The 12,123-nt window shown below is 41.8% G+C and overlaps 1 protein-coding gene across 2 annotated transcripts in view; it reads left to right on the forward strand.

Annotated features, from left to right (window-relative positions):
- The first annotated feature begins 5,602 nt into the window (after nt 1-5,602).
- Nucleotides 5,603-12,123, forward strand: part of UBAP1 (ubiquitin associated protein 1) — a 61,515-nt gene continuing 54,994 nt past the window's right edge. The window contains exon 1 of one of the 2 annotated variants that reach the window (XM_032860399.1): nt 5,603-5,815. The gene's annotated coding sequence lies outside the window, so the exon portion shown is untranslated. The remainder of the gene's footprint in view (nt 5,816-12,123) is intronic. The other variant, XM_032860400.1, reaches the window with a different exon arrangement.

The raw sequence follows: 12,123 nt of genomic DNA on the forward strand, positions 1-12,123 counted from the left end.
TTTAAAGTTTTTAAAAAAGATTTTATTAATTAATTTGTCAAAGAAAGAGAGAGTACACAAGCAGGGGGAGTGGCAGGCAGAGAGAGAAGCAGGCTCCCCACTTAGTACCAGCCCACTATAGGGCTGGATCTCATGACCTAAGCCAAAATTAAGAGTCGGACATTTAAGTAAGCTACCCAGGCACCCCATTTGCATTTCTTTTTAAGTGAATTGCCTCTTGACAAGTTATACCATATTTTTCTATTAAACTATTCTGTTTTTCTTGTTGATTTGTAGGGGCTTTTTGTGTATTGGGGAAATTAATCCCTTTTCTATTACAGATCACAAATATTTTCTTCCAGTTTGTCTTTTCACTTTGCATATGGAATCTTTTGCCATTATCAAATTTTTCAGCTATTTCCTTTATGGGCTCTGAATTTCGTGTTATTAGAAATGTTTGTTAGAAATGTTATTAGAGGGACGCCTGGGTGGCTCAGTTGGTTAAGCGGCTGCCTTCGGCTCAGGTCATGATCCCAGCATCCTGGGATAGAGTCCCACATCGGGCTCCTTGTTCGGCAGGGAGCCTGCTTCTCCCTCTGCCTCTGCCTGCCTCTCTGTCTGCCTGTGCTTGCTCGCTCTCTCCCCCTCTGTCTCTGACAAATAAATAAATAAAATCTTAAAAAAAAAAAAGAAATGTTATTAGAAATGTCGTTAGAAATGTTCTTCCTGATGATTTAAAAAATATTCTTCTATATTCTCTTCTAATACTTATTTTATCTTATTTACTTTTTTATTATTAAGTAATCTTTATACTTAACGTGAGACTCAAACTCACAACCCCAAGATCAAGAATTGCATGCTCTGCTGACTGAGCCAGCCAGGCACCCCCTAATGCTTTTTTTTTTTTTTTTTAAGATTTTATTTTTAAGTATTCTCTCTACCTGATGTGAGGCTCAAACCTACAACTCTGAGATCAAGAGTCACATGCTCCACTGACTGAGCCAGCCAGGTGCCCCATCTTCTAATATTTTAGAGTTACCGTGTGTGTTCATATTTTCATCCTTCTGGAATTCAAAATCATCTTTCTCCATTTGTGGTCATCAGGATAATTGCATCTTCATATGATGGTCATCACATAGATCTCAGAACAAGAAGAACCCCCAGAGATCACTCAGAGACCTGAGTCCTTAACTATTACCTTGAGCTTTTAGGGAAGCTCAAGGGTTTCAACCTGATCTTCAAGATTTTAGGGATTTATCCAGAATTTTCTCTTGAATTTCCCAGGGGAAAGGCTGCTAGTGACTTTACTTACGGCCTTAGAACTCTTAAGCCTTAGAGATGCCTGGTTGTTTGGGTGTAGAGATCACTTAAAAATAAAAATAAAAAAAAAGAGGGCACCTGGGTGGCTCAGTGGGTTAAGTCTCTGCCTTTGGCTCAGGTCATGATCTCAGAGTCCTGGGATTGAGCCCCGCTTCGGTTCTCTGCTCAGTGGGGAGCCTGCTTCCCCCCCTCTCTCTGCCTACTTGTGATCTCTCTGTCAAATAAATAAATAAAATATAAAAAAAAAAAAAAAAAAAAGAACTGTTAAACCCAAGCCAAGCCTTTTCTTGCTTGGTCTTCTCCTGTCTTATCTTCCTCTGCTCTTCTATGTATACCTTTACTGATTCTGAATTTTTATGGAACTTTCCTGAATCTATGCCTTTGCCTAAATTGCTTTGTACTCCTTGCTTTGGGCATCCTTCATTCTGCCTGTTTTTTAAGGCCTAACTTAAATGTTTCAATTTTCCATGCAGTCTTCCTTGATTTCTCAAGTCTACCCAAACTTTCTCCCCTCTGTACTCCTGAGACATACAGTGTGCCACCTAGGAACTAAGATAATTTTCTGCCAGGTACTACCATTATTTGCACACCTGTCTGATTTCCTCACTTAACCTCCTTAAGAGTATCTTTGTAGACTCCGGATGGCTGGAATATGGTAGGACTTAGTAAATACTAGATGGCTAAAGATTGAGAGCTTGTTGTCTTTCCTGTCTCTGCTCTTAGACTCACCCCAAAAGCCTAGTGTATGAAGTGGGGGAGAAAGAAGAGGAAAAGTGGGAGGAGTACAAACTGGTGTTCTTGGCTTGGAGTGCTGCTTTGTAGAGGAGCTGGTGTGCCAGTACTGTCCAGATGCGCTGGGGATGAAAGACAGGCAGGGGTAATAGAGGACTGGTGTCCAATTCAGTCTCTTCTGGACCCAAGAGAATTACCTTTGGGATTCACACATGGAAATTGTCAAGGATGAATCACTCCCAGAAAGGTGTAGTTTTTGTTTCCCACTTCATTTTCATTTCTTTTTTTTTTTAATTAAAAAAATCTTTTTTATTTTTTATTTATTTGACAGACAGTGATCACAAGTAGGCAGAGAGGCAGGCAGAGAGAGAGAGAAAGAGGAGGAAGCAGGCTCCCCACAGAGCAGAGAGCCTGATTTGGGGCTTGATCCCAGGGTCCTGGGATCATGACCTGAGCCGAAGGCAGAGGCTTTAACCCACTGAGCCACCCAGGCACCCCTCATTTCCCTTTCTTAAGAATGGGTTTGTGTCTATGGGGGATAGGGAGACACAGCAGGCTGGCCCAGGAGTTGATGGTCAGAAACCAGATGCCCACCTAAAACAAGAAGGAGGAGAAGGAAAAATTATTGGATCAGGAGACCAAGACTGGTGAGGAAATCTTAGAAAGTTCTTATCCGATGGGGGAGGCTTGTCTCTAGTCTCAGGGAGTTTTACTCTAAGAGGCACAGGCCTAGCCCTCCGAAGGTTTTCCTTTCCTAATCCTCCATGGTACCATAGACTTCTGATTCCTTTTCTACTTCTCTGGTCACTACTTTTCCATTCTTTATCTGCTTCCTCTTCCCATGCCCTATTTGTCAGTGTTCCAAAGGGTCCTATCCTTAGGAATTTTTTTTTTTTAAAGATTTTATTTATTTACTTGACAGAGATCACAAGTAGGCAGAGAGGCAGGCAGAGAGAGAGAGGAGAAAGCAGGCTCCCCACAGAGCAGAGAGCCTGATGTGGGGGGCTCGATCCCAGGACCCTGGGATCATGACCTGAGCCGAAAGCAGAGGCTTTAACCCACTGAGCCACCCAGGTGCCCCACTATCCTTAGGAATTTTAATTAATCTGATTTTCTATTCTTCTCCCCAAACCTGCGAGAATTTGACTGAAGTAAAAAAATCTTTTTTTTTTTTTAAAGATTTTATTTATTTATTTATTTGTCAGAGAGAGAGAGAGAGAGCGCCAGTGGGAGAACACAAGCAGGCAGAGCTGCAGGCAGAGGCAGAGGAAGAGGCAGAGAGAGAAGTAGGCTCCCCACTGAGCAAGGAGCCCGATGTGGGACTCGATCCCAGAACCCTGGGATCACGACCCGAGCTGAAGGCAGCGGCCTAACCAACTGAGCCACCTAGGCGTCCCTGAAGTAAAAAAATCTTAAAAGTTATCCTGAGTCCTTCCATTTCCTCACACTGTGCATCTAATCTGTGAGCAAATTCTTACTCATCTCCCAATTCAAAATGTACTCAGAACCCTAACCATTCTAATCACTTTCAGTGCTACTACAACTCTGTAGTACTACCTAGGACTATCATTTCCTACTTAGATTATTGTGATAAATGGCCTTTCTTCTTTCACCCTTGCCCTTAGTTTATGCTCAGTGTAGTAGCTAGAGTGATCCCGCTAAAAAGTTGGATGATTACCCTTCTCTGCTCACAACTCTCCAATGACTTTCAGCTCATTTAACAGTAAAGGCCCAAGTCCTTAAGATGATCTACAGGTTGGTATGTGATTTAGTCCCCTGTTCGCAGACTTCATCTTCCATTATGCTTTTTACTCACTCCATTCCATTCACTGTTCCTAAAATATAGAAGGTGAACTTCCATCTCAGGGCCTTTGTACTCAGTATTCCCATGGATTGGCGTTTTCTTTTCCTAAACATCCGCAAATCTTTCACTTCCTTTACTCAGGTCTTTACTCAGATGTCACCTTTTTCCTGACCATCCTTTATAAATTTCAGTCATGGATGCTTTCTATTTCCTTCCCTCTGCTTTATTTTTTCTTTTTAACCTATCACTATTATTATTAGTCATTTTCCTCTAGAATATAAGCACTGTGAGAACAGGAATTTTTTTGGGAGGGGTGGTTCTTTTACATACTGCTATATCCCCAATGCATAGAACAGTGCTTGGTATCCTACTGGCAATCAGTAAATGCTTATTTAATGATGACTGAAAAGTTTAATTGCCCAAGGAGTATCAGTATACCACACATGTGTAGTCCTTACCTCTTTCTGATTTCTAAGCTCACATTCCCTCCTGAGTATCCCTACAGAAAACGTGCCATCATAATTTGGACAGCCGAACTCATTTTTACCTCTTTTAGTACTTCAGTAAACCTTACTTCATTCTTGTTTCTGTTAAAAATAGACCCCCCAGAACTTGGCTTTTCTTCTATATGATTTATTCTTCCATGCAGCAGGTCTCCACATGAAAGTATTGTCGAGTGAGTCCCCTAAATCTTGGTTCAGTTCATTCCCTAGTCTCCACCACTACTGTCTCTGCTTTAGTTCAGGTGTGAATCTTTTACTCAGTGCATAAGTCTGCCATGGAGTCTCCAGTCCATTTTATTCACTGATGCCATTTTAATTCTCCTGATGAAGAGTTTTGTTCAGCTCATTGCTCTTCCACAAACCGATCGCTGCCCATTATTTGCTGAATTAAATCGGTAAATAATCCAGAATTGATGATTTGCTATTCTCTGCTTACTTTAAATTCCCCCTTCTGGAATGCCCACCTTCTTTCATTGTGGGTTAAAATCGCTGCACCCTTCAAAGTACAAATCTGATCTTCTCTGGAATTCTGAATACAGGGCTGAAGAATTAGGCATGAGAATCTACACATTCTTTATGTATCCAGAAAGTGTAGAAATGTAAATCTTTCCTAATCTCTTAGCCAAAAGCCAATTTTTTCCAGAGCAATTAATGCACCTGTCAGGTCATTATCACTCCCTGATTTTTCGAAGAGTTAACTATTAATTCTTCGATTTCCTTACCAAGTAGGAACTTTTGGGAACAAAGATTCATTTTATGCAGTTATGAATCCTCTATGCACCTGATTCCAAGTGACATCCGATAAATGCAGAAGGCAGTAAATATCTGGGATTGGATTACCTAGTTTAAACCGCTGGATGTCACAACTGGAGGGAGATTTAGAGGTCGTCTTTCAACCCAATCTTTGTAAACGAGGAAAATGAGGCCCGGAAAGAGTGGGACTTGTACCAGACCACGGACTCGGGACAAGAAGCCAGATATTCTGATTCCCAAACAGGTCTCATTAGTAAGTCTTTGTGCGTCCCTTGGCGATTCGAACCTCTCAGGTTCTTGCCTGGACCCCTTCCCCAGCCTCTACACCTTACCCTTTCAGTGACCCCCATCCTTCCCATTGCAGGGTCCACTCTTTCCAATTGCAGCGGTCCAGAGAACTGGAGTTGTGGGGCGTGGAAGAGAGATTAGTTACGTCACTGTCGGCTCCTCCCATTGGCCCAGGGAGGGTGGAGCGCGGCGCCATGACGCCAGACGCCCAAAGAGGCGGAGTGGTGGGGGAAGGAGGAGGGAAGTAGGACTTCAACATGGCGGCCGTGGTACTGGCAGTGGCTACGGTGACGGCCTGGCCCGGGGCGGGGAGAGTTGGAGGTGGTGGCGCTCGCTTTCCCTAGGGCCGTCAGGAACTCAACGGGGACCGAGCCTGAAAGGCTGTCCGGCGCCAGCGCGTTTCGGCTTCTGGGACGACAGCGGCAGCGGCGTTCAGGTGAGGGGGCCTCCCGCTGGGAGAAGGGGGGGGGAGAGGGGCGGAGTTGGGGGAGGGGACCGGTACCGGGAGACTGAACCGGGAGGATTCCCTGGGAAGAGGTTGGAGGCTAAGTGGGAAGAAAGGAGGTATAGTTGAGGGGGTAGGAGGAAAAAGGGGCCAGAGATCCGTGACTTGGTGAGGATTCTGGGAGAAAGGTCGGAGTAAGGGGACCAGAGTTGAAAGGACGGAAGGCAGATGGGATGCGAAAAATGAGTTCGGATTAAGGGGACTAATACCTTACTGGAAGACAGGCGCAGTAGATGTGTATCTGGCTGGAATGAGAGCTAGGTGGGAATTAGAGGATGTCGGGGAGGAGGATCCAGGTTTTAGTAAAGAAGGCGAGTGATAGGGAGTTGAGATTGAGTTAGGGAAGTGAGATGCAGATTTACTTCTCCCAGAGACGTTGAGATTAGGGAGAAAGGGAGGAAACCAGAGCCAGGGTGAGGGGTCTTTGGGGATATCTTTGACGTTGTCTGGTCTTCTCCAGTATGTTTATATTTGCTCTTTTGTTTATTTCCTGGGTGGAGACTTAACCTGTACAGTCCACTTGGGCCTCAGAAGTAGTCCCAAATCTTTACTGTGGAACATCAACTTGTCATTTATTTGATACCTATGAGGCATCTCTGACCTTTGATTGTCTCCACACAGACTAGCCTCTTGAAAATGAAAATACATTTTATATTAAGCCAAAAGAAAAATTTGAGTTTTTAAACACCATAGAGTGTTAGAAAACGAGATTGGGTAACTCAGTTAACTATTAAATACTTGGTGTTCTAACCCCACTTATTAGTGTTTTCTCTCTTTCCTCAGTTGTAGTTATTAGCACTTGAGAAATTGGATAGACATGATGGATCTTTCTTTTTGGAATTTTGTCACATTTGATGGGGGGAAGACAGGGCGCTTAATCTATAGTGATAGCTAGTTCTTTCTAATTAATGTCCCGAACTAGTTAAACTGAAAGTTTGTGTTATTATTTTATAACAAAGAATGTGAAATTTTCATAGTCTTAAAGAAGTACATTTTCTGCATTAACTTATTAAGTGGAATGTTATAAATTAGGTTTTTATTTCTAATCAGTTCTATTCCGTTTTTCTTTTATTATTTAACATTTAATGCCTACTCTGCATTGCATTAAGAGTCGTTCTCATTTTGGAAATAGGAAAATTAATGTTTCTGTATCACTGCACAATAAAAAACTTACTAACTTGCTATTACCTCGTTTGATAAAAAAGTGTTACTTTGGAAATGATGACTATGGAAGAAAATGAAACAGTGTGGCTATAAGAAGTTCCTGAATTTTTCTTTGACCCATTACTTCATCCTGACATAATTTATGTGGATCTGAAAGATTTATAAATTTTTAAAGTAATCTCCAGATGCAATGTGGGGCTCGAACTCAATTCCAAGATTGAGTTGCATGCTTTTCCAGCTGAGCCAGCTAGAGCCTGTGAAAGATTTTATTTTTTATTTTATTTATTTTTTTACTAATTATTTTTTATTAACATATAATGTATTATTTGCCCCAGGGAGATTTTATTTTTCATTTTGATTTTTAAGATAACAGTAACAGAGTCCTGATGTGATATTAGGTCTGTAGACAGTTCTTATCAGTGGTTGTTAGTTCACATTTCTTAGACTGGCAAATGTCACTTTATCTTGTGCGTCTTTTCTTTTGTATCTTAAATATGGTAACGTACTTAAAATGATTTTTTGTTTTTTAAAGATTTTATTTATTTGACAGAGAGAGAGATCACAAGTAAACTGAGAGGCAGGCAGAGAGAGGGGGAGAAGCAGGTTCCCTGTTGAACAGAGAGCCGGATGTGGGGCTTGGATCCCAGGACCCTGAGATCATGACCTGAGCTGAAGGCAGAGGCTTAACCCACTGAGCCACGCAGGCACCCCAAAATGAGGATTCTTGAAGTTTAATTTCGTGACTATCTCTAAGTATTTTCAGCATTACAAATGTATTTTCATCACCCCAGAATATAGATGCCAGTATTAAATTTTTCCTTATCTCTAATTAAATCATTGAATGTTTCGAGGGTTTTGTTTTGTTTTGAAGATTTTTTTTTTTTTAAAGATTTTATTTATTTATTTGACAGACAGAGATCACAAGTAGGCAGAGAGGCAGGCAGAGAGAGAGGGAGAAGCAGGCTCTCCACTGAGCAGAGAGCCCGATGCGGGGCTCGATCCTAGGACCCTGGGATCATGACCTGAGCCAAAGGCAGAGGCTTTAACTCACTGAGCCACCCAGGTGCCCCTGTTTTGAAGATTTTATTTATTTGACAGAGAGAGACAGTGAGAGAGGGAGCACAAGCAGGGGGACTGGGAGAGGGAGAGGCAGGCTTCCTGCTGAGCAGGGTGCCTGATGCGGGGCTGGATCCCAGGATCCTGGGATCTCTTGACCTGAGCCAAAGGCAGACGCTTGACACTTAACAACTGAGCCACCTGGGTGCCCCTTGTTTTGTTTTTAAAATAAGCTCTACACTCAAGATGGACTTGAATTCATGACCTCGAGATTAAGAGTTTGGGCCTACTGACTGGGCCACCTGGGCTCTCCTGTTTTGAGTTTTTATTTTTTTTATTTTTTTTTATTTTTTTAAAGATTTTATTTATTTATGAGAGAGAGAGAGAGCACAGGCAGACAGAATGGCAGGCAGAGGCAGAGGGAGAAGCAGGCTCCCTGCAGAGCAAGGAGCCCGATGTGGGACTCGATCCCAGGACGCTGGGATCATGACCTGAGCCGAAGGCAGCTGCCCTACCAACTGAGCCACCCAGGCGTCCCAGTTTTGAGGTTTTTAACGTGGAGATTATTTTAAGTAAATCTTTTTCCCACAAGCATACCACCCCTCCCCCCAAAAAAACAGTACCATCAATCCATCATTAATCAGGTAATTTTCTTTAGGTAGGCTTTTTTTTTTTTTTTTAAGATTTTGTTTGACAGAGAGAGAGAGATCACAAGTAGGCAGAGAGAGAGGCAGAGAGAGAGGAAGGGAAGCAGGGTCCCCGCCTAGCAGAGAGCCCGATGTGGGGCTCGATCCCAGGACCTGGGATCATGACCTGAGCCGAAGGCAGAGGCTTTAGCCTACTGAGCCACCCAGGTGCCCCTAGGTAGGCTTTTTAAGAAATGCAAAAGTTAGTCTGTAGTACTTTAAGTATTAAATAGCTTTTTCTGGGTGCCTGGGTGGCTCGGTCGGTTAAGCAGCCAACTCTTAATTTCAGTTTAGGTCATGATCTTAGGGTCGTGAGATTGAGCCCCGTGTGGGGTTCCGTGTTGGGTGTGGAGCCAGGTAGATTCTCTACCTGCTCCCCATCAAAAAAGGGTTTTTCTTAGAATCAAAAAACCCTTGAATCTTAGAAATCAACTGGGTTTAGATTTAGCATAACATCCCTGCTTTTGTATCACGAAGATAAGTGAAAATCTGTTGTTTTTTCCAGAATCTAATAATTTAGGAAAGCCTTTCGGGTAGAGGAAGAAGTAAGCAGGTGTTTCTCTTCTAACTTGTACTGCACAATTTTGTAATATTAGCAATTATTTGAATTAAGAGTAATATTTTCCTATGAATTGAGAGTTGTAATTTTATGCTTTAAAAATTTTAGGTGAGGGGCTCCTGGGTGGCTCAGTGGGTTAAAGCCTCTGCCTTCGGCTCAGGTCATGATCCCGGGGTCCTGGGATCTAGCCCCTCGTCGGGCTGTTCTGCAGGGAGCCTGCTTCCTCTTCTCTCTCTCTCTGCCTGCCTCTCTGCCTACTTGTGATCTCCGTCTGTCAAATAAATAAATAAAATCTTTGAAAAAAAATTTAGGTGAGAGTAGCAAGATTTAAAAAGGGAAGAGTGCTAACACTGGGCCTAAGCTAATGAGGAAGGCATTGTTAAGCACTTTACATAATCTTTTAATCTTTGCAATATGATTAGATAGGTTGGGATACACATGCTTTTTAGCTGTTGAGGAAATTGAGAATCAGTGAATTCTAGTCATTTAAGGTTACAGAGATAAAATGGTACTCTGAATTTGGACTTGAATTTGTTACACTTCAGTATCCAAACTATATCTGTTACACGTTTGTGACTCTTAGGCAGTCACAAGGTCATTCCGATTCCTATCAAGTAAATTTAAAGTATAACCACTGTTTTTAAAATAATGACATTTAAAACTACTTGTTCTTTTTGGAATAGTAGTGTAACTGGGATGATAATAGTTCATTAAAATTGTAGTCACTAAGATGTCATTAGTATTTTAGGAGGAGATGCATACCTGAACATTTTGTACTTAACAAAATAAACTGGATAAACTGGGTAAGAGACTCAAGTTTTCTTACTTGTATTGCTGAGTCAGGTAGGATTCAGTTCATGAAAGGCCAAAATTTGTATTTGGCAGTAGTCTGGATATGTTCTCATAAGTCTGGATTGGTCATTATCAGTTGCTTAATTGCTTACCAAACCCTACTAGTGGTTGAGTCACTGAATTGGCTTATGGTAATTATAAATCTTGTGGTTACTGAGTCAAGAGCCAGCAGTATGTGTTTTGGTTGCCTCACTTCCTCCACAACACTTGATATTGTCAGACTTTTAAATTTTTTTCTAACCTAGTGGGTTTTAAATATTGTGTATTTTGTTTTTATTAGCATTTCCTTAAGTTAAGCATCCTTTTATGTGTTCGTTATTTGTGCTTCTTCCGTGAAGTGTATATTCAAGTTCTTTGCCTCTTTTGAGTTGTTTCTCTTTTTCTGATTGACTTTTAAGACTTTTTTAAAAAAGATTTTATTTATTTATTTGACAGAGCACACACACATGCACAAGCAGAGGGAGCAATAGGCAGAGGGAGAGGGAGAAGTAGGCTCCCTCCTGAGGGGGGGTAGCCCAGGGCTGTACTCGATCCCAGGACCCGGGGACCATGACTTGAGCCGAAGACCAACCAACTTAACCAACTGAGCCACCCAGATGCCCCGAAAAGTTCATAATTTTAATTAATTGAAAATTTCCGTTTTTTATGGTTTGTGCTCTTTGTTTCATTTAGGAAACCCTTCTCTGCTAGGCATGCCTTTTTTTTTTTTTTTTTTTTTTTTTTTTTTTTTTTAGTTTATTTTTTGAGATTTACTTATTTATTTTAGAGAGAAAGAAAGTGTGACCGGGTTGGGGGGCAGGTAGTGGGAGAGGGAGAGAGAGTCCCAGGTAGACTTCTGAGTGCAGAACCTGATGTGGGGCTTGATTACAAGATCCTGAGATTATGCCCTGGAGCTGAAATCGAGTTGGGCTGATAACTGACTGAGCCACCCAGGTGCCCCAAGTTGGGTTTTTTTTTTTTTTTTTTGGTAATCTCTATCCCCAGTGTGGGGCTCTAACTCAGGATCCTGATATCAAGAGTCACTTGCTTTACAGACTGAACCAGCTAGGTGCCCCAGGGCCTGAAGTATTTTAAAGCAAATCCCAGCTTTCCTGTAAACACATTATTATGAACCTCTGATAAGGCTTTCTTTTAACAACATAACCACCATGCTATTATCCCATCTGATAATTATTAGTTCTTTATAATCTAATGCCATCCATATTAAATTTCTCTTACTGTCTTAAAAGTGTCACTTTAGGGGGTGCTTGGGTGGTGCAGTTGGTTGAGTATGTAACTATTGGTTTTGGCTCAGGTTGTGATCTCAGGGTCATCAGGTCAAGCCTGAGTCAGGCTCTGCTCTCAGCTCAGAGTCTGCTGGAGATTCTTTCTCCATCTCCTTCTCCCGAGCCTCCCCTTTGTACTCTCATACACTTTGTCTCTCTCAAATAAATAAATCTTAAAAAAAAAGTGTTAGGTCTCCTGGATGGCTCAGTCGGTTAAGTATCTGCCTTCAGCTCATGTCATGATCTCAGGGTCCTGGGATTGAGCTCCACATTGGGCTCCCTGCTGAGCAGGGAGTCTGCTTCTCTCTCTCCCTCTGCCCTTCCTCCCGGCTTGTGCTTGCTCTTTCTCTCTCCAATAAAAAAAAAAAAAAAAAAAAAAAGTGTCATTTTACAAGCAGCTTGTGCCATTCATAGTTCAGATAAGGTCTGTATTTATCACTTATTTGGCTTTCATGTCCAAGGCTTTTTTATTATATGATAAGTACCCCCTTTTCATATGATTGATTCACTGGAGAAACCAGGGCATTTGTTCTGTAGCTATCCTACATTCAGTATCTGTATTCTTGTGGTTTATTTTTTCCCACTTGCTCTTCTATTTTTTTTTTAATATTTTACTTATTTATCTGACCGAGATCACAGGTAGGCAGAGAGACAGAC

The sequence above is a fragment of the Lontra canadensis genome, unplaced genomic scaffold (genome assembly GCF_010015895.1).
Source record: "Lontra canadensis isolate GAN:19392208 unplaced genomic scaffold, GSC_riverotter_1.0 scaffold19, whole genome shotgun sequence".
Lineage (NCBI taxonomy): Eukaryota > Metazoa > Chordata > Mammalia > Carnivora > Mustelidae > Lontra > Lontra canadensis.